We start from the raw sequence: 24,742 nt of genomic DNA, 5'->3' as shown, positions 1-24,742 counted from the left end.
CTCCTGAAAAATTAATTATTGCAGGTGAAAACTAAAACATGTCCTTTATCATCCCCGAGTTTCCGGTGATCGAACATAAAAACAGATAAAATTTTACGATGCGAAATACGCAATGTACATGAAACATAAGTAAAACTCGCTGAGCTTAATACGGCCTCATAGTACAGAGGTTATCGTCCCTCAGTCCTCCGAGAGAGAGAGGGTCGGCTCGCCTCAGTCCTCCTCACAGTGTCGCGGTGCTAACACGTATCTCTCCGTCACGTCGGTGTTGTTACAAAAAAGTTGATTTTTTATATAAAAACTCGTGCTGTGACTTAAAATTTGGTTAACACACATTTGGATATTATTCTTCGTAAGTATTTTAACATGTTTATTTATATTTAATACAGATTTATGGAGGGAAAGAAACGCGTTAAGTTATGGCAGTAACTATAAATCGGAAATAATGACAGTTCGAGTTGAAACGTACGTATCTTTTGTCCAGTGTAGACATTTATTGTAACAATATCTAGAATGGAGCTTAATGTGATTAAATCTCGTAAAGGTCTTACAGCGGTCTTAATTAACATTTCAATATTTTTCTTATGTATTATATGCAAATTAAATATTCTATTGAATTCACATTTAACAAGAAGTAAAAGAAGTACACAGAATATGTTTATCTCCCTCCTGGCAGTTACGAGATAAGAGGATTATTCGATAATTAATTGAATCTAATTTAACATGTCCATCTACTTATCTTATTATGGTATTATACGCAATTAGAAGAACACCTTAAAAATACAATGTTCAAATGCGCTATATCCGTTAATATATAAAAAATGGGCCTATTCAGTATTTCATTGTCCAGTATTACTTATAATATCTGAGTAGGTACCTACCAAATCCTGAATAGCAGTATGAAGAAAGGTCCAATCAGCTGAATAATTATACTGCTTTCAAAGGTCTTTTTAGTATGGGATACACAGATACATATTAAAGTTTATTATTTTCCATAACAAATCTTTAGCTAACAAATTATTACCCGATGGAATACCATGGGAGTACCTACATAAAATGATTTTTGTTTCAAACAATGCTATGTATATATTTTATTTTGTTGTCAATTAATTAAATTAAAAATCTACCCATTTTTTAAAAGCCTATTAAAGTCAACCTTTAAAATTTTGCAATAAAGTTATAATTGATACAAAAGACCTAAATTAATAAACTCAATATAATAAGAGCAAACGTGACCTCTATTATGGTAGTAGGTGATATATTTTTCAATTCGTTGCATTATATACAATCAAGGTTATTGTATTATGTTACACAATCTTGAAACTATATTATTATATATTATAAAAATACGTTATTTTACAAAAATATTCTGTAAGTAATTAAAAAGAGACGCATCGTTTGCAAACGCGTGTCGAAATGCAAACAACCATTTTAAACGGAATTTCTAGTTGAAACAACTTGCATATTAAAATTATTCAGGTTTAAAACGGGTTTTGCAATCACACTAAATCGATCTTATCAGCCAGCTTGTGTAAAAACTTTTGTTTTTAGTTCATCTTTGCACAACGCTCAACCGGTTGTAGGTACTCGCTTGAAACCGATTTACAGTGCAACGGTTGCTTTTTAACAATTTTGTATCAAATATTCGCCTCGCTCGCTGAACCAAAAAAAATATTTTTTTTTAAATGTAAACTAGCTTTTAAACTACGGTTTCGCCAACGTTGTCTATAACTTAACAAATTGGTTATACACTAAAACCTTTCCTGAGAACCATGCTATCCATTGGCGAAAACAGAATAAAAATCGAGGCAGTCGTTTTTAAGTTTCTCGCGAATAGATAGAGACAGACGCGGCAGAGGACGTTTTGCAATACAATACATAGCAAATAGTGGTAAGATATAGAAAACGCTGTAAAAACTACGACTATATATTATATAACAATTATATTATACATATGTATATGTATTTCTTTATTATACGCTAATTAAGAAAAATACGTCTATAAAAGGTAATTCCTTTTTATCTTAAAACGTTACATAAATAATGGCGAATGGTAATAATTATCACAAATGTTGAAGTCATAAATTACGTTTCGTTAAAAGGCTTTTTCGCCAAACTTTGATCAACAGAGATCGTAACAAAATCTGGTTTTGTTACTTGATACGACGATAAAAAATCACGAAATACAAAAAATAGAGACAATATTTAATTAATTATGTCTACGGACTACGAAATCTTTTAGTTCTTGTATTATTATTTTGATATTATTTTACAGTTTATTACCATTAATTAATACACTATATTTTATATTATAAATTTTTATATCAATTCCTTCCTTAATCAACTTTTGATCCGAATTTAAAGGCGTTTAAAAGTCAGCTGTTGAACAAAGAATATGATGTTATTAGACCATATCTTTGACGTCATCAGTCCGCGAGGATTTCACTGCATGACACCATATTAATTATTTAAATGTGAAGTTAATTAAAATAACACGCGTCTCATAGGACTGCAATATAACGGTGACCCATAGACCATGAATGTTTAGTTAATTAATTAAAAACCCATTACATAGTTACGCCTTTGATAAATGACGCACCCTCGTAATTTTTTATTGATCTTTACCAGTTTATTTTGGTAACGGTATTGTTTTCGAGGGTTGGAGTTCAATTTTGATTAGGGCTCCTAAATTGTGTGGATTGTATCGATTTTAGCAGATGTTATAATTTAATGGTGCACAGTTGGTAATGTTATTTTGACATACGGTGTTTAAGGGGATTACTATGGTCAAAACCGAAAAACAACTTATACATATTGAATTTTGTTGAGGAAACTGTTGGTACGATTGTGTTAAAAAAAATATACCTATGTGATACTCAAGGATATAATTAACAAAGTGTATTGTTTACTTTTCATTTTAGAACGGCCTAAACATAAAAAAAATACATACAAATCAACCCCTTTTTGAACATAAAACGCATTTTGTTAGGAAAACGGCTACATATTTATACATGAAATTTATACCAAAAAATATGTTATGATATTTGTAACAATTTGTATTGATTGTTTTTTCAATTTTCATTATTATCGTTAAATTATCAAGAAAAAACTCGAATTTATAATAAAACCCACATAAAACCTCACCTCTATTGCATATTTTCGACGAAATTTGACGGTGTCAGTTCGACTCGGACGGGGGACTGTACGTGCGGTTTTTTTTGCAAAATAAGGGCGTTTGTCCACTACAAGGAATTTTACGGTCCGGCATTCCGATTTTTTACGGTCCGGTATGGCACGCCCTTAATCTATATACTAGCTTGTGCACTATACGTAATTTTACTGTCCGACATTTTACTTTTCCCTATTCCGGATGGTTTTTTGTGGCTACGAGTCGCTGTAGGTATAATTGTTTTCGAATGCCCACTTGCTTGGATTTTACTGTTTTTACTGCATATGCCAATTAAAAGCAAGCTCTTGTTTTACTTTCTTTTAGTTGGCAATGAGATTTGAGAAGTCGGTATTGTTATTTTATATACATTGACCAAGCATTGACCTATAATTATTATCTAAGTAAGTGTTGGTAAGTTAAAGTTCAAGTGGGAATAGCTTAATTAGCTCTTCGTCACCGATTAAAATAAATAAGTGAAACACGCATTTTAAATCTCTTACGGAACTTTACTTTTTATTATAACGAAGTAATATAATATTTCACCTTCTAAATTTTTCACTCGTTTCTTGTAAAATACAAAAACAATCATTTATGATAGCATTATACCGCCAAACTTCCTTGAACTGTACCGCACTGATCCGAGTAAAGACGGACAGGTGCACAAGCAATTCATCGGGTTTTTCATGCCACACCGGACCGTAAAAAATCGAAATGCCGGACAGTAAAATTCCTTGTAGTGCACAAGCGCCCTAACGCTAAAATTCACCGAATTGAATGTGTTGTTAAATTAAACCAGATTGTAATAGGTATTTACATGAGCAGTTCATGAAATGAAAGTTAAAAATAGGTATGTAAAGATATAAAAATCTGTTTGTAAATTAGTTTTGTTTTTGAAAGGCGTCATTGAATAACATCCAGTGTTGATAATTTTTGACAGTAAAATATTATCAGAAAACACATACCTATAAAACAGTAACCAGACTTTCCCTGTGTCTTGAATATTTATTAAAAAAGATTAATTGCTGTTCTATCGTATATTTTAAGGGTCCAAAACAATCCAAAGCCGGGAGATACTGACAAAATTTTGGGTCATTTGTAACAGGATGGCGGTTCTACAGTGGTCTTAGTACGCAATGACAAAAAGAAAAATCATGGTCAGAACAGTGGTACCGGCAGACTAGTCGCGTGGGCGTTAGTCGAACTCGTCGGATAAATTACGGAAGGCAAACGATTTGTAACACAAAAATTTTAGGATTTACCGATAGCCCATAAAAAAGAAGTAGGCGGTAGTGTCATGCCATACTTTTCCGGTGTAATTTACAGCCCACAATACCGACGTGAATGCGTTGATTTAAAAAAAATCAACCATTTGTACCAGGCTAATTTTTGCACAGGTAATCATCGTCCAGTAGCCATGTACGAAAATCGCCATGCCATACTTTTCAAACAGTTCCAAATGGTCGCCATACAGCCGAAAATCAGCATTTTTTTTTATATTGTACAAAATCATTTAATTTTATATTATTGTATAAAATCGTAGGAAAGTCAAAACTGACATACTTAAACGTATAGCAACATTTTTAGCCGACGCCATTATAGGACGAAATTCTCAATTCAACTGAATTTTTTGTTGGTTCCGTTACCTCCGCACTTTTAACTGGGTGAACCGATTATTTCTTCTACACTAATATTATAAAGAGGAAAACTTTGTTTGTTTGTTTGTTTGTTTGATTGTAATGAATAGGCTCATAAACTACAGGACCGATTTTAAAAATTGTTTCACCATTCAAAAGCTACATTATCCACGAGTAATATAGGATAGGTTTTATCCCGGATTTTCCACGAGAACGGGAACTATGCGAGTTTTTCTTTGAAACCGCGGGTGGGGCCGCCGGCGGAAAGCTAGTGATTCATAAAAATATAAATTATATAACAATAATTCCTTTGCAGTGACTCTCCGAGGAAAAAAGAAATAGATTCGTGTTACAAATTTTAAAATCATACATAGAACATTTCCATCGACAAGGTTTTCTGGTACCTATTTATAATCTACCGCCTTATAATTTATAATCTACAACTTAACCTCCCCTCCAGTTGGTTAGTTGTCAGTCGATCGCTTACATTTTTTGAAGAGACGATCAGCGAGCCAATTGATCTTAAACAGCCGACCAGTGCGGTCTATAAGTGCCATAGCCGTGCCTTGTGATTTATGTAAGATTTAAGAAAACTATCAAGTGAATGTAGCAAGTGAAGGAATAATAAAATATGAATTGTGACGAAGGCGTTTTTATGCTACAACCCAACATTCAAATTAGGATTTAAAAAATTAACCCCGAACTAACTACAAAATACATAACAAGTCGAAAAAAACGTGATTTCTTGTCCGTTCCCCTATTTTTTTCGGTGTGTGTAGGTTGCATGCATATATTCCTACTAGGTATGAAGAGATATACAGAGAACGCTAAATACATTTGCCTGGTCAACATTACCATTCGATACACCATGACATGGTAGAGGCCGTTCTATAGAATTACGTCAAATAATGTACTCCATCTTTTATATCTCTGTAGGTGAGATGTTCTCACCTACAGAGACGGTTAATGTTGAAAGATGAGTCTTTCTACATTACATTTACAACATACATAGTACACAATATTTACTATTCATAAAATATGTAATATGTTAGATACTGCCTCTCAGAGAAAACATAAATTAGGTAGAAACCACTAACACATTACGATACAATACGATACATTTTACAATTCCATAATCTTTGGTCACTTTTACTTCAACAATGATGTATATTATAGAGGGCGGTTAAAAAAACAAATTCAAATATAGTGACAGAATCATTAAGGTCGTTGAACCATGTAATTGCCTTAACTGTTTCTAGAATTTAATTTGGAGAAATAATAATTAACGACGAATCTTTACATAGAATAAATATGCCACATTTCATATAAAATCTGTTTGATTTATACTATTTTTTTTTATTTTGAATAATACAATTTTGTCGTACCTAACTACCAACTCAGTTATAAAAATCCTTCGATAGCTAACCAACCAAACTTGAAACGCAACCTTATTAACAACAACTAACATAACAAACTAATATAATGTTTTATTGTATTCCTCATAGGGAAACTAGTATTCATATCGCTTAAATATTCAAAGGCCTACCAGTTTATTGTTTATTTTCTCATTTCTCAAAGAACTTTGCTATACAGCCTCATTTGAGATGAATTAAGTTCAACAACATTTTCAATGAATTACGTGCTCCGGCCCCGAGTATTTTTCAAGAAAACTTTAGTTGTTGGTACAAAATTAAAGCCTAAGGAACTTGCTTGAAGTAGGGGCAGCCTAGTTTAGTTTGTGCAAGCTTGAGAACTTCTCATTTTGTTCAAAGTATACATACTTAATATTAAAACATTTTGCCGTTTAAGTCTCTGTTAGCTGTTACTGCTTTTACCCAGTTTTTGTTTCAAAATTGGAGTTTATTAAGAAACATTACATACATATGATATGTAATACTAGGATAGGAGAATTAACACTACAATAGTTAAACGTGTATACCTCCGTAGTCAAGATTTATAAAACTGCATACATAGCATAGATTTGTAAAGGAATAAGCCCATAGAAAACGTTTCCTAATGAGCTGTGGTTTATGCAAATCGACTGAAGCCATTTGTTAATGAACGTCTGATAAATTGAAGAGGGAAAAAGGAACAAATTTGCCAAACTTTTCACTTTGCCTTCATAAAAGGGCAACAAATTTTTGGTAAACGGAATTTTGGGGTAAAAAGTTTAGGGATATGCGTTAGCCGTGTCTGTTATCATAAAGTTAAATATCTGAAGCTCGCTATAAACATAACACACTACAGTATCACCGAGGGTCCTATAAAGAAATTGTTTACTTTCTTAGCTGTAACATATCATCTCAAACTTATCGGAGCGTGTTTAATCAGTTTGTAATTAGGTACGTGACAAGGACAAAAGACGACCAAACTTGTAACATAATCGATCGCTTTTATATCAATTCCACTAAGTACAATTGTAAATTCGCACAACAATATCTGATTGTTATGTTCGAAAAGAGCAATGTACTGTTACCTGCCTGAAACGTCGTTACTACCTCGTTGGTATATGATAAAGTTTGTGAGGGAGTGTAGTACTCCCATAGTACGCTGAGGATGAATGATGTGAGCGAGTACAAAGGGCCGTGAAACTCCCGGACGTATTGCAATTTCATCAGTATATATGTCTCACATAGCATTTCCTATTGTTTATTCCCTGTATGGGGTGGCGCCCTCGAAAGTGGTGCATTTAAGATGTTCTTATAGTAATGGGCTCAATAGAAATGTAACACCCTTGAATGGTTGATAGGAAATTCATTTATTAAATTTATGTTATAGGTACATTTTATGTATTTTTAAGAACCTTTCAGAGGCTATATTTGTTTTTCTGGTATAAGTTTTCAACATTATTTAAATTAAGGTGGAACTTGATATAAAAAAATAATTCAGTAGTATTTTTTAAATCTATCAATCATGAAGGAAATTCTAAGAATTTATAAAACTATCGAAATGTATTAGAATCGTAAATCTAATAAAGTAAAACTATTTTTCCAATGACACAATACAATAAGGTAAATAAATGTGTTACTATTTTACAAGATAGAATGTAATAAAATAACTTATACGCCTTTTGTATTTTTAACGTTTCCCCTCACTAGCTCGTTAAGTTTACTCAAGAAAAGCCGCAGCGTATTTTCCTAGAGCTTTATAAGAGTGGAGTTATTTGTCTCGGAAATCGCGGGTTTCAGGGATGCCGGGTAAATAATGGTTATAACATTTTTATTTATTTACTCTACCGACCCAGAGACACGCTTTAATATTTTACTATCCGAGCTTAAGAACATACAAAATATGCGATTTTTCTTCTCTTTTCTTTTCATTGCAAATTTTCTAGTGCTTTTATTTCTTTTAGCTTTATTTAAGTTTATATTTTTTCTTTTGTCTGTTGATACTCTTTCTATTCTTACAATAAAAAATGAATTCAGACACCTTCTTTTTGGGACAGGGCTTTTCATAGAGATTTTTGAAATTTCTTTAGAAAATAATTTCTAAAGAAGCTCCTTACACTTAACTTGTACCTACAAAACTTTCAGAATGAGTTTGCGATTTTCAGAGGCGTTGCTCTCTAAGATAAAATCTTAAAGTAGGAGCATCATACGTGAACGCATTATTTCTATAGTCCTTCTAAAAGAAGAGCACTGTAAAGAAATATCTTGAGCATTAATCATGAGTATGTTATAACATTTTTCGATATCTTTTGTATGTGTATTATATAAACATAATTTATACTTATTCCCCCATAAAAAGTACATAGTAAGTAAGTAAAATGCCTTTAATTTTGTATTGGATGTTATTCCACTCCTCAAAGGAGTCATAGTTCATATTTACTTCTTTCCTTACCAAAATTATACTTCACAATCGATAGAAACATATATCGTACCGGAACTCAATATAGAAATAAATCAAATATATGCAACACAGGATAAGAGCAAAGAAACCTTTCAAGTCCATTTACGAATGTATTTTGTTTAGCATGATGACAAAATGGATGCAAATAAACAACAATGAGTATACACAAGTAGAGTTAAATGCATCTAATGTGTCAACACGTCAATTCTTTTGTGACTTGCGCCAATTAGTTCGTTGACACGCGGCGTGACCAACTATAGGTGACGATAGTTAATGACATAACGACGTGAATACCAATTAATGATCGAACAGAGGTTAAAGCGTAGTTCTGCGTTCAATGTCAATGATTATGGTTATATGATGTTCGTTTAGTATCGTATAATAAATGGTTTCAATTGCCTTTAACTATGATACAAGTTATTCTTTATCAGTTTCTAGTTTTATTTTTGGAGGAAGCAAAAGCTCTTTGCTGGTGACAAAAATTGTAATGCTCATTGCAAAATCACTAATAATTTGTCTTTTTGCATCTTTTCGATTTAGGCAATTACTTAGCTAGTAGGATTCTTACTGTTTTTATTAGACACTATCAGTAATGAAATTGCCTGTTAATCTATACTGAAAGTAAAATCTCCATCTAAAACCTTTAAATATACATTTCATGAGAGCTGAGAAGTACAGGCTACAGTCAACAGTGTCATATTACCACAACTGATTTCTTTAATCTTGAAGCAGATAAAATTGTGTTGGACAGGCCGACGTATCGAATTATGTGTTGTGTACGAAGAGTGCACTAAAATATTGCATTTGTGGGCTCAGAGAAGGCTCAGAGCGATGTTTTGAACCGGTTTTCGTTTGCACAACTGTTCCATACAAGGCTTATGTTCACAACATCGGACAAAAGCAATGACGCGTTCACTACAATAATATTTTTTCCGTGTTATTTTCTGAGTAATAGTACAATATCATTAAATTTGAGATGAAATAACAGTTGGGTATCTTTTTTGTTTCTTCGCAAATTGAATCCCACATTTATTTCAAAAATAATAATATTGGTCGCTGATCTGAGTCACATTACACACCCAATTATTGTGTGTATTAGAAGCAGCTAAAATTAAACATATCAAACTAGTTGACATTATAGCGCAAAGCCTTAAAAGCAAAACACATAAAACAGGTTGACCAAAACAAAAATATTGCCATTTCGTATAAGGAAATGAAACAATTTAGAACAATCTGGAGGTTGCAGTGAAAATTATGTATTGTACGAAACCGGTCTCAGTTACTCGAATCTCGAAAGGGTTTACAATTTACATTGGACACTGAGTCATCGGCGACCATAGACTATACAATTATACAAAGCTGAGCATAGACTATAGATAGGTATGGGCTACAGTCTATAGAGGTACCTAGTATATCTCCATTTTATGACGCATGCGAACTTGCACCGTGATTCAACCAGCCTGAGAATGTTTGACTTGCATTTTTAACTTTTTATTTCGATGACATACGCGTTCAATTAGCGTACTGACTTATAAGGCAGAGGTTTTAATTTTAATTGGCGCTTAATCATTATTAGTTCAGAAAATGTTGACTGATATTTTTATGGGAATGAGAACAACATTCTCAAAGAGTATTAAAGTTTTGGACATGGTTATTAGGCGAGATGGCAGACTGCGCATTAAGACAGTGCACGCTGTGTTTTTTAACTAGTGGTAATGTTTAAAGTTTTAATAATGTAATTTTCATACAGATACATTATATCACCATTCATTATTATAAGATGATTGAATCTGATTCCAAAACTTTCTGTTATATTTTCACCTACCTATATTGGAAATTTCATTATCGACAAAGATATACACAATTACTTACATTTTTCATAAAGCACTCTATCATAAACATATTTTTTGTTTAGTACCAAAAACTTTCATTTACATTTCATCAAGCAGTACATTTAATCCTCCGCTTCATAGCCGGATCTTCGCCTCAAATTATGTACTTTCTTCTCTTTATTATTTCAAGTAAACAACAAAGTTCGCTGCCAAATTAAAAAACACGAGAAATAAAACTTTTCTCCAATTTTTATTACCCATACTTGGAATTACCTATCATCCATTTAAAATATAGTGAATTATAGATTTAATAACACAGATATATAGGTAATATCCATTCTGGGAATATATCATCCCTTTTTCAAAATACATATAGAAAATTATGAATAGATTTATGTTTTAAAATTGAGCTTTTAAAGCTCTCTTACGGTAAGGAATATTTTCGAAACAATAATACTCATCTAGGCTTCCACAATCAACGGATTTCAAATCTCTATCTAGCGAATAATCTGTCAAAGAGGTTCAAATAGCGTGTACCTACAGATTATTAAACACAACATTGGACACGAGGTATTGAGCCGGAAGTCCCCTCGCTACACTTGACCTACTTCTCATGTTATTATCTACCCCAATTGGGTCACCAGGAGTGCCCTGCTAAATTGTAAATAAACTTTACACGCCGCTTGCGGCTTGACATCTATAGGTAATTGTCATGCATAAACCATAGTCAGTGCACGACGGTAGGTAAATTAGAATCGGTTGTTTTATAATATTTTGCTGAAAGCTTTAGGTGCCAGTGTGATTTTATCTAAACTCTCTATTCAGTTAAATTGAAATTATTATTTACTAGGTTTTGGGATCTCTTTCACAAACGACTTTCCGGCAGAAGCCACTGTTCTGCATTTCAATTTGCAAAAATTACTTCTGTAATGCTAAAATTGGCTTTCTGATTGGAAAATCCTTACTCCTTTGCACACTCTACGACTGAACAAATTTTGTCATGGTGTAACGTAGACGAATTGCGCTGACATTTGCCATGATGGAACGTAAATCACGTTGACACATGTTCTACTATTCCTTTTGGCGTAGTTTGTTCTATTCCATTGAAATTCCTAGAATTGATTCAGGTTACTCTTTCGGTTCAGTTTACATCTAGCGATCCATTAGTGCTCAATGTATTGACTAGTTCATCATTAATAAATATTATTGGAATAGAAACTGCCATTCATATAGCTTTACTTTTAATCTGCAAAAAGGGAATTTTAAGAATTACCTAAACTATTACATCAGTTACCTATAAATTGTTTGAACTTCCGACTTTTTCTATCAAAATAGATACTTATTCCCCATTCCTGCCCCACCGCAATCAATTAACAAGATAGATAAAAAGAAATAAATATACGTGAACCGTTTCGCTTGACTCGCTGAGACACGAATGCAGTAACATTCCGATTTCTAGCACCTGATACCACGAGTGGCGTATACCATTACATTATACTGTTACTGAATCTGTCTCGTTTTCTTAACCTTTTCTTGTTTCACTTCTCCACTTTTCAAGGTCCGTCATCGTATTGAGCAATCTCTTATCTATTGTAGAGGTGTAATCTTGATTGCAGTCACGTTTTACTTTGAGTCACTAATTAACTATTTTAAAAGAAATAGTTAAGGAAAATATTGCTTGTTTTTACAAAGTTATATTCCAAGAATAGACAAGTCAAAATTTCACTTTTCGTAATGTACATTTCATATTGAAAATATTGTAAGGAAATTAAAAATCTACAAAGCACAACAATAATATAATCAAGTAGAGCACCAGTACAATATGCATTTAAATATGTATAATTATTATGCAACTTACAAAAGTATTTTTACGAGCACTGAATATGATTATTAAAAATAAAAATCTTTTATTAATTTCATTGATTACATACAGATCCTTACATAACGTATTATATAATCAATAGGTAAATAAAACGTCGCCAAATAAACGTAAAAAAGCCTGTTTCGCTTTACAGTTTAGGTTTTTACCAAGATAATTCAACCTCCTAATAGCTGAGCATTCGAGCGCATCGTCTGTCTGGAGACGGAAGGTTAATGAACTATTTTTTCACCTTTGAAGAAAGTGTACCGCTCAAAAGGTAACTGGGTGTTTATAAACAAATGCCAGTTATAGTGCCAGTAGATCAGCGTGAGTGAAAGTCTGAATAGTCTGATTTTCAGGCTATGATTCATTTTACTGAACAACTAACCAGACTTGAGACTAGATCGGGCTGTGTGCTGTTTTCGTATCACTTTCTCGAAAAGTCTGTTTTAACTCGAATACCGGTACGTAAAACAAATAATAGATATATTTATGTATTTTTTAATAATTATAAAAAAAATAATTATAATTAATTATAAAAGTTAAAAGTCTGATAAGTGTCCCATTTCTGGTTTACTTTCATGGTAGAGTTTTCACGATGGAGATACCTAATTATTATAATTAAACTAAAAAATAACTATCGAATGTAGTGCCATTTGTATATTTCCCAGTAGAAACTAAAGTGTAACAGATCGGTAAAGTATGAAAATTTTGCATAAAATTCAACATTCATTAACACTATTCTGATCTTATTGTTGCTTCTCAACTTTCGGTGGAAGCCATTATACTTGGAAATATTACACATTACGGAAACAATTGAGCGTTATTGTGAAATAATGTTTATTTGGAACGTCTTTACAATTACGTAATTAAATAAAAAAATATCTTACGAATTTTGAAATTTTTCACAATTATTTTAGGTGTACATAAGCAAAAAATATTTTACTATATGGTACTTGAAGTATTGAGGACTTTTTCGATGAATACGGAATAAAATATGTCCCTACCTACTACCTACTTATTTAAGTATGTGCAATCTGTCGTTGTTTTACATACCTATAAATTTATATTTTTTTATTAAATTACATGTATAAGCACATATAGGTAAGTTCCTATGATTCCATTTACACATCATTCCAACCTGCTATAAAGGAAGGAAGTTAGTTATTACCTGCGTTAGTATGACTTCATTGTTTGAGGTAATATTATTCTCAATGAAACCAATAAATTACATTTCTTATTATACATTGTTTACAGGTAATATAATGCTTTGATCTAACAGACACGTTGACGATTTGAGTATTATAATTTATAATCACGAGATTTAAGATTTGACCGTTTATATTGGATATTTCATTAGAAAACATTTCGGATAAACTTTTCAAATTTTCACAGTTTGCCAATATTAAACTATATAATATATTACCATCTAAAACACAATACATTGTTCAACAATTAATAAGTCCTGTATTCAGCTGCAAACCGTTTTGGATGTATAATGAAACTCCGAGTATATAAGCTTTAGACTTTAGAGCTTTGCAGATATTTAGCAAGCACAACTTTAGATGTGGGTCGCCCAATTATTTACTATGCGGTCAGCAGTACGCAAACATTTCTGAATTATCCCGTTATACGTGAAATTGGAAAATTTGATATTAACTTTGAATGAGGTAACTTTATTCTGATGTTCATAACCTAGTTAAAAATATTTAAATTCGTAGAGCTAGAAATGTGCAGTGCATTCGTGAAGACTAAAATTCAGTTATGATGAGCTTTTTGAAAAAATTATGTACAGTTTATCAACTTTAAAAAAATGCTAGATGGTAATTACTTATATACGTGTGAGGATGGTGTGAGGTATGGTTTTGTTTTCCTTTTTCTCAAGAGCAAGTGCAATTACAATAGCCTATCCCGAGCTAAACTGAACTAAAATAATCAACAAAACAAAATCAATAACACGGAGCCCACAAACATCGTCCGATAAAAGATAAAAGACCTGATTTCTACACTTTACAAGCGGACCTGATTACCGAGAATCGCATCTAGTGCACCTACAAACAAAACCAGTTGGTAGGTACCAGGTAAATGGCACTAAGCACTTTTATCATTTTTTTTCCAACCCACACTCTGTTGCATTAGCCAATCAGATAAAAGCTTCAACGGGCTAATTGAAAACGCGTTGTATAGATACATTTCATAATTATGCAAATGACGTCGCAAACGTCGATACGAAAGTGCCCAAGCGCCTGTTAATAATCATATAAGCAAATTGTAAAATATATCGTAAGTGCCTTTTTAAGCTCGCAAGTGAGGGGTAATAACCAGTATAATTATTGCGCAAATTGTATGCAAAGTGCAATTAAAAGAACAGACCGGTTTGTCGCTTGTTTCTCGTATTTTTATAAATGAATGGTCTTCAAATTAAGGGAACAAAGGAAATTATAGAGAATGGTTAACAATGCAGTTCTTAGGACAAAATCTCAGAGTTTGTGGTTAAAAATAATTGTATATTGTGTTTTGTAATACTGACATCGCTTGTAAGCAAAAAATACGCCTGTGGATTTATATTTCCTTTTGTTTTGTGTATGTGGATCTATTGAATATTAAAATAATTAGAAATTTTATACCAAATGCTTGGCTTTCTGGATAGATTATACTATGTTTAATTTTTATATTCAAGGTTATGTAAAACAATTGTTGTAATATGGTTACTGCCTTAAATTATAAAATAAGGTAGAAACTATGAGGTAAGGACCTATTGATTTTTCAATGACTTTTTGATGCTAATTGCAACTGATCTCACATTCGTCTTTCTCGAGTTCAAAGTTCTAAATATGTTCTAACTTTCATAGTTTCACAAAATGGTATCATTATTTTTGAATTAAAGAAAAATAAATACCTAGTATAACTTATAACATTTATATCTAGGCTTTGATATGAATTTGAAATTTAAATCAGTACCAAGTCGAATGTCATAATATAACGGCATCCACGGTCTAGTGCAGTTTACAAATGAGAACATTAAACTAGATTATACGTAATGAGACAGTAATCTTTATTAAAATCTGTATAAAAAGAGACTTAAAAGTACCAACACTACCGTACAAAGTAGGGATGTTACGATACCGATACCGATACCGATATATCGGCCGATATAATCGGCAAGCCGATATATCGGTATCGCCGATTATAAAACAACCGATACCGATATCAAACAATTCAAAAAACCGCGCCCAATGAACGATGCGGGAGGCCGCCCGCGCGTGCGCACTTTGTTTTTTGAAAAAACTCTACCAATAGTAAACTTTTATTAGGAACTGATTGTATGTGTATAACTTAAAGTTTAACTGACTTTGCAAAATAATAATACTAAAATAAATGGTTTTCTTGTTTTTTGATTTGGCACTGTTATATAAAAGAATACGATTTATAGTTGAGTCTCTGTTAAATGTTGCTAACTTTTATGCATAATTCACTATTTATTTTTCTACCAAGCCATCGATATCGGTATCGGTATCGGTATCGCTGATATATTATTACAAATATCAGTATCGGTTTCGTATCGGCAAAATCATGTATCGTTACATCCCTAGTACAAACTACAAAGTATCAACAGTTTTCTTATAATGAGATTATAAAATAATGCTCTTCGAAATAGCCCTGACACCGCGGCGTTATTAAAATATTACGTAATAAGCATCTGTACAAACTCTTGTATTTTCATTTTATCTCAAAATAAAAGAATAAGTAACACGCCAACTTTTTTTACATATTCCCAGACATAACACAACGCTATGCAGTATTCACTATTATGCTAAACTTTTAATATGAGAACTATCAGATTGAAGAATGTATTAAATATATATACATTATTTTCCAAGTAACATATTACACATATTATGAACACTAATGTAGCTACCTACTAGACTACACAATACACATACATGCACATATTTATATCGCAATGTTTTTAAATAGGTAGAGGCTTGGTAAAGGGATTGAGCCTACGTTGTCAAGCGTATACCTCATAATATTACAACTGGGCCAACCTAGTTGAATTTAAACATATGAATTAAAATCCTACATAATCCAGCTATCATATTACATGATATACAATAGTGAACAAACATAGCATCTATCATGGCCGGTCAAATTTAACAAGGATCCTCGAACAAAGGTGCTTTATGAGCCGTCTTCCGGTGGTCTTGTATCGCAGATATATAAGTGTAGCATTGTTGCCACGGCCTTGATGCCTTTCACTATTTTGTAACTGTCGAATTCAAAGAACATGAACATCTAGGCGGCTAATTAAATAAAACATTTGAGATTCGAACACGACGCTCTTGACTCTACATTGTTTATGGCTGAGGATGAGCTGAGTAAAACCATTTAGTTATCTGTGGAAAAACCCTGTAAATAAATGCACGCTCAAGCTTTGAAATTATAATAACCTATTGCTTTATAACATGATTGATTAATTAACGTTTGCATTTTGGCGTAGATAAAATAAATAGACCCTTTAAAATTTTATTGATTTAAATGCGGTTTCCTGAGACTGTCACGTAAGCATCTAGGATCTGTATTGCAAAACTTCCACGATTTGGTGACATTGAAGAGCAATCATAAGGTCAGGATAATTTTCTCAGAACATATTTTATTATATTAATATCGTGTGTAATTCAAGGATGTAGCAACAGAAGATAATTGTTAGAAATATTCTACGTATGAGCTGTGTATAGAACAGCGTCTTCATTTATAGTCAAAGTATTCCAAGAGCAACAATTATTTGTTGCGCAAAGGTTTATCTTAGAAAACTCCTACATATAGAACGTAAAGTAAGCCATAAAGGATTTTCTACATTTTAAACAATTTATTTAAAAAATAACTGCGCATTATCCTAAATGGATGGTTTAATATGTATGTAGAACAGTTATTCATAATATTATATTCGTTTTTAATTCTAAACAATTATATTAATACGTAGATTTTTCTTCATACTTAAGTTATAATAATATAAATGGCGTGTATCGCCATATTTGTATTAGGTATTAAAAAACCTGAAACCGGAAAATAATAATTAATTATGCATGTGTATACATTTATTCTTTATTTATTTAAATAAACATTATATTTGCAGATTTTTAAAAAGTAACACGTATGGTCAAATGAAGTGGAAACTCAAGAATATTAATAAAATATACATCAGTATTTATTGGGGCATTAATTATATTTATTTTATGTTTTTAGTCGCTACTCGCTAAGCTATAGGTGTACGAGTATATATAAACCTGCAATGTATTAAGTGTTAGGTTAAGATGATTAGGGAAGTAATTACTTATAATCAAAATAATTAAAATAGTATGCTCATTTGAGGGTCCTCGTTAATGTTATGATAAGCAGATAATTAGTATGCTTATTGCTAATATATGTACCTATTGGAAATTATATATTTAATCGACACTAAGAAAATAAAAATATATCATCAAATTTCAACTTTGAAATACTAGGTGAGAAAACGCACGTAGCCAGCATTTACCTACGTTGTTTTTTTACATAGGTACAAATGTTTTATATCATTGTTGTTAGACTCATTTACATTTGTTAATTGCTAGTTTTACAAAAAATATAGCGGTTTTGTTTTTCAAAGTATGGCAGAATCGGTACATTATTTCTGCAATGAAGGCTATAATATTATGTCAGAATGGCGTCAGCCTTTCCAGAGTAAATCCGCAACTTGTTTTGATACAGGCTGTCTTGAGCACAAGTCTTGAGCTGGGTGCATACTGAGCCAAACATTTGGCGATCAACAATAGCCTGTTAATTTGAAGCCTTCATTTGTCTGTGTAGACCTGAAAGGGTTATATTTACAAATTCTTCATGTCATTATTCACTTACATAAAATAGATTTCACATCTACGGAGATTGGAAACTAACTAAATTCTAGAATGTAATAAATGCAACTAAGGGCGCGTTCCCACCGGGTCGTGACGACAGATAATCGTGTAGTTTTAAGTGTCGTGGCTTATATGTTTAAATGGAGGTGTTCACATTTAGAACGACACAATTTACTGTCGTCTACGACAGTTTTTGCAGTGACGACACTTTGTCGTGACAGTGGGAACGGCAAGCACGACAGTCGTAAAACGATAAAGAAATCGTGGACGGCAACTCTATGTAGACGAACACGTGTTTTCCCTTCTCTCACACCCGCGCGCCCCTCGCGTCTGTACTCGGTTTGCTTTTCCCAACCCAAGCGAACGCAGAGGCGACTAGATTTGTAGCTTGCTGATGATGCGAGCGATCTGTGCGATCCAATGGGAACAGCTAGATACGACAGTCGCTAAACGATAAAAAATGTTGACGACAAACAATCGTTATAATGGGAACAGGTAGAGACTACAGTCGTCGAACGATAAATTAGTCGTTACGACATAGTGGGAACGCGCCCTAAATTAAGGAAATAACCTTTCATTATTTGAATCATGCAAAGTTTTTTTTAACAATATTTAAGTATTTTAACAAACATATATAAAACTACTTATATCGCCCTGTGTGTCACAGCCTTATAATTAAGAAGTCGTTTCAGTCAGTTACCTTTTTTGTGGCGAGCGAAAAACAAAATCTGTCGGCTTGCAATACAACATTTATTTTTCAGTCATTTAAAAACCATTTGCCAGCTAATTATATAATTAATAATTTTTTTCCTTGCAGGATAGTCTTCTTAAAGGATTGGCTGAAGATTGAAACTTGTAAGTATCAATTAAATAGTTTTATTTAAACTCGATTCATTTCTCTCGAAACTTGATTCGATTTAATTTTACTTGGAATTGTGTAGTCCATCATAACTTTGCCCTAGATATCTTTAAACAAATAGATATTATTATTTTAGAATTAAATATATGAATAAATCAGACGTGTTATAAAACATTCAGCTTGCTTTTAATTTTTATTAACATAACACGATTTTACACATTTGCTGCTCTACAAGTTCAGCATTTCAAGCCCACATATTGTATTAATATGTCTAAAAGAAATAAAAATGAACATAGTACTATTATCATGGAATTTATACTCTAACGCGACCTATTATGCTCATAAGAGTAAGCTAAACAGATAAGAAACTAAACAAAACAAGGACGACACAAACATAATGTTTTAAAAACAAAAATATTTCCTCCATTGATCGTTATACGAGATAGTCCAAAAATCCTTACATAACCCACATAATTATGATAGAACAATGATTAAGAAACGAATACAAAAATCTTACTAATTAATTATTATAACGAGGGTTATCTAACATCAGCATTGTGCATGAACCTTGCTGGTTGCTTGCACAAGGCTTGTCGCTTGGTAGCTGCTTTTGACATAAACATAACCAAAATAGGAGATGAGGCCAAGTTAACAAAACAAATCAATGCAAATTTCATAAGAACGTGTGCAAAATTTGTATTATACTATTGAACTTATTGGTTTTTCTTTCACCTGTCTAAATGGATGGAATGGATTTTGTAAGGATTGCTCTGTATGTTTTTGAGACATACATATATGGATATCTTATATATTTTTTCTGCCGTATCTGAAGGCTTCGCTGATTTAAGGCTAACCTAATATTAGAATTGTTTTGTTTTTAGAAATGAGTTGTCTACAATTATGAAGTTGCTGAAAGTTTAAGTAAAGTAAACGACATAATAAAATAATAATATTTTTATGCTCAGAATATCCATGTGATGAATAACGTCTTCATAAGAGAATTTTCTTCTCAGTAAAATATTATACTGTAAAATATTATACATCGAATAGCCGCGTTAAATGTAGGTAGATATATATTGGTCCCAAAAAGCTATGTATGAATAGAAATAATGAGCGAGTTCACTGCAAGTCAATCGGTTCTCGTCTCGTTAGGTATAATTTAGCAATACTTGTATCACAAACCGGTTGCCCAAAGGTCATAATCCGAGATTCAACTTCGCAGATTATCTGCTTCCTTGAAAATAAACACCAGAAACAACAAATATTAAGTAACTTTTTAATAACGTTTCGTACGGCCAAGTTTTAACTTTTAACACGTTCACTGCGGCACCTAAAATGCCCAACTTACCGTTGTTGCGGCATGTCTTCAATACTTCACATCGGCAAGTTCACCACTGTGCGTCATGAGCCATTTTTATCACATCGCACCTACTGACTTTGAAGGTTAATAATTTCATGAAATTTCAAGATATTTCAAAAATTTTTTTTTCGGATAATAGTATATATAGTCTTGTATATACCGCATAAATAGCTTTTAGTTTGACTCAATAGTTTAAAAGATATGAGGGAAAATGTAAACCCCTGATTTTGTGAAAAATTATTTGCCATCCCGCACTGCGTTGATACGGCATGTTTACAGTAATAGCGATGGGAAACACTGTAAAATAAAACATCGATATCGATATAAATCAATTTTGTATATTTCAGTCTGTTTGTTAACAGATAAGGAGATCATCGATACAAAAAAAAACACATATAAAATAAGGTACTTGATAGAGTACTATCAGGAAATTGTTCAGTAACTTTTGTTTTAATTTGTTCAGTAACTTTTGTTTTAATGTTTTATATTATTTTCACAACTGTCATCACATTTTTGCATTTATGCTACGAAATAAAAGAAAGTAAAAAAACTAAAGCCTCTAAGGTATCATTGTCATTTAAAAATTTGATAACGACGCGTGCGGTCCTGGTACATCACTATGCGAGATTGACACGCGGCGCGCTCGCAGTACAGTGCGGCATGAGGTGCTTGTCCATGGCAAAATATTTAACATGCCGCACACAAAAGAAACGGTTTCTTTTCTATGCGTGTGTCCAATATTTTGCCATACGATTTTTAAACGAAATTGAGTCCTACTTCAAACTGTGATCACAAAAATATATTTGTCTCTTTTCTAGTCATTGATTAACATATAAAAAACCTCGCCGCACCACGGTGAAAACTGCGATTTTGGGCGCCGCACTGTGGTGTAGTCGTTGATGGCCCGATACTGGACATGCCGCAGTGAACGTGTTAATCCTTTATGAAAAGGAAAAATTTAATTAATGAGCATTATCTCTTCAATGAAAATAAAAAAGAAGCAGTATATGATTTCAATAATTCTGGTATCTAACACGTAACTCCGCCTTCGATGCTATATTTTATCTTTACTTATTGCAGTTTTATTAACTTTTATTTCAAAATGTAAAAAAAATACATATATATAATGTACATGTAGGCTTTGTTGAATTTTGCGCTATTCATGTATTGTTGAATTATCCTACTTAATAATATATCTATACACGTAATACAATACAGTCACTGCATATTAGCCCGCTATAAGTTTGTGCATTGCACAATACTCCAACTATTCAATTTTGCCTAAGGCTTTCCTACCAATTATAAGCCTACGCCTTACCCCGCGGGGACACGATCCTTGCCAAATTTCATTGAAATCGATTTTGAAGTTTGCCGTAATAATGTTACACTATTTAAATTTCAATTTTCGATATTGAAAATTGAAATTTAAATAATTAAATCACACATAAAAATAGCGGGCGGCTGTTGTTGGTAACTAGAAAACTGAAGAGTTTGTTTGTTTGTTTGTTTGAACGCGCTAATCTCAGGAACAATTGGTCTGATTTGAAAAATTATTTCGGTGCCAGATAGCCCATTCATTAAGAAAGGCTATAGGCTAAATATAATTACGCTAAGACCAACAGGAGCGGAGCCACGCGGATGAAACCGCGGAGCGCAGCTAGTAATAGTAATATAGAATCCAAAGACACTTTTTGGTTAATGTTATTGATCTAATTTGTATATCCCTTCGGTACTATTAAATTAATTAAACCTTTACATAAACATCACAACAAAGGTTGCTATTCAAATCACGACAACAATAATCGTCGTCCTTGGCTCTACGGACAATTAAGTTCAAAATATTTGGACGACATCTCCAAAAAGCATGTAATTGTTTCAAGGTGTTTCCGTTATTGACCTGTTAAAATATGTTAATGGTTTGGCCATAGATTTAACTTTCTGTGTACAATGGCTTATACTATAATATCCCATAAAGCACCGAGGTCGTGTTTTTAGTAAATTTATAAATATTTCTATGAGGATTTTTAACGTCATCTTGAAAACAGTAATAAATCAACAAATATTCTTGCCAGAACCTTCGCAATATTATCGATTTTTTAATTTATAGTAATGTTTAGGTACTCCAGTGTGATAAAAGTTTAATTAGAGCAACAATGTTTTTAATCTAAGTTACGAAGCCACAACTTAATTAAGTTTTTGAAAGATTTCAAAAGCAGTGTAGAATCGGAACGAACGTGGTCCAATAAAAACGTAATAGTAAAGAAAAATCTCAATTCTGTAAGAAAGGCTGTCCGTCTATCACTGTCGCTTTCAAGACAAAAAGCTTGATCGTTTGACATTACTCCAAAGTTAACAAGAACAGTTTGCAAGTTAGAAACTTGCGTTTTATATTACCTTTATAAGCATAATATTAAAATATAGGATGTCCCTAGTAGAAATTTATTTTATTTTTATTTTTTCCAGTACAAAAAAAAACACATACATCATAATTAATAACTTAGTACTCTGTCAAACTGTAAAACAGTTTGATGGCAGGCAATGAATATTTGATGATTCACTATATCTAGTACATATTGCAGAGCTTTAGGGAAACTTTCCAGTCGAAAACATTGAATAAATCATTCGGTTCAAGTACTAAGGACGTTCAGTTGCATTGAATTGATCACGACGCGCCTTGACATGCGTCCGTGTTCTCACGGCTCTGAACGAAATAACCATGTCCTGGAGTAACTACAAACCTCCTTGGTTGAAGAAGAAGTAACTTCTGGAATAAAAAAAAAACACAATTTTGTTGCTGTATTTAAACTTTCACTGTATCTACAATATCAGTCTATATACTTATAGATAAAGTTATGTAATCATAACATTTACATATGAGTGATTTTTATTAGTTATTTTACAATCAATAACACGTCAAAATAATTTTCACTGTAACGCTCAGTTTATTGAAAAGTAGCAATATTTGCGAGAACGAACATAACAGAAATGTGGTAGAGAAAATTAAAAGCTTTTGTTGTTATACCCACAATTACGCTGAAAGGTAACGATCGGAATATTTTGTGTATTTTTATCCCAATTCCCAAACCTGATGCCAGAGCGGGTATAGTATTAAAAATGTAATCCGTCATTCGTGCGATCGCCTATCTTTTATTAAAAGTTTAAATTGGTCTCGTTATTGTTAATTCACCTTTTACCACCAGTATTAAACACGATATCAGAGATGTAAGAAACAATACAATAGCGTTTAGACTTGCGCCCAATTTATCAATTTTCATCTAAGTAGCTTTCTAACCGAACAAAAGTTAATAAAAAGATCGTACTTATCTTGAAATCGCAGACTGAAAAGGAATTGTTAGTTTGTTGTCTATGGAACACGGTAGAGATTTTATAATAGGATTTATATAGACTAGTAGACTAATAATATGACTTTTACAATACTATTAGGTACAAGATTTTTGTACATTTTAGCCAAAAGCTACAAATTATCAAAATATATGCTGTATAAATAAGCTACATTTTAATAAGCATCCTTGACTGTTCAATATTTAACCTCGATAATCGGTAATTTGCTACGAATTTAATGTCTAAAACATTTTCAGTCGCAATAAGGGCTTTGCCCGCGGGTTGTTCTCATTTTCTCGTTATATCAACCACATGCTAACAGTCAAATTAAACTGTCATATATCAACTACTGTTCGTAATTAGAGACAAGTGACGGATACATTTAAATTATAATTTTCAGTTTAATATCGTTTGAAAGGAAATAAATCGCGGAAGCTATCAACACTTGAGATTACTTCCGGAAATATTAAAAGAATATTAAGTATAAGAATTAAGAACTAAATGTTCAAAAATACGTAAAAATGAAAGATAATAATATATCGGGTTTTATTCTTCTAATTGTAAAGATTCAAATTTAGATATGAATAAAAACGATGATTCAGTTATTTGCAGGAAAACGCGAATTACCTTGTAATTCAATTTGCTATCACAATTCACAGCAATAACATCTAAAGAAGAGTTAAATATAACTTAATCTATAAAAGGTCTTTGAAGGTAAATGGTATAGGAAAACCCTTGTAAAATAAAAGATGACGCTTTAAAAACTAAGTACTTAAGTAGGTATGCCAAAGATTTATCTTTGTTAAAAGTTTGGTTGAATAATTTTTAGTAAGTAGATATTTATTTATGTAAAATCTATCAAAAATGTTAAAGATTCGTTCTTAAATATCTGTAGATAATCTTTTGTGCACATGTTAATTGTATATTATGTAGGATTCATTC

General features: G+C 32.2%; 1 protein-coding gene across 2 annotated transcripts in view; it reads left to right on the top strand.

Moving 5' to 3' along the window:
- Positions 1 to 206: 206 nt before the first annotated feature.
- LOC149904380 (uncharacterized) overlaps positions 207 to 24,742 on the top strand; it is a 46,229-nt gene continuing 21,693 nt past the window's right edge. Inside the window, exons 1-2 of one of the 2 annotated variants that reach the window (XM_090107392.1) lie at positions 207 to 352; positions 19,057 to 19,094. The gene's annotated coding sequence lies outside the window, so the exon portion shown is untranslated. The remainder of the gene's footprint in view (positions 353 to 19,056; positions 19,095 to 24,742) is intronic. The other variant, XM_090107393.1, reaches the window with a different exon arrangement.

Source organism: Colias eurytheme, chromosome 11 (assembly GCF_061535395.1).
Source record: "Colias eurytheme isolate Ceu_HAF_F1 chromosome 11, ilColEury1 Martin Lab GWU primary, whole genome shotgun sequence".
NCBI lineage: Eukaryota > Metazoa > Arthropoda > Insecta > Lepidoptera > Pieridae > Colias > Colias eurytheme.
This window is presented reverse-complemented; position numbering and strand designations above follow the sequence as displayed.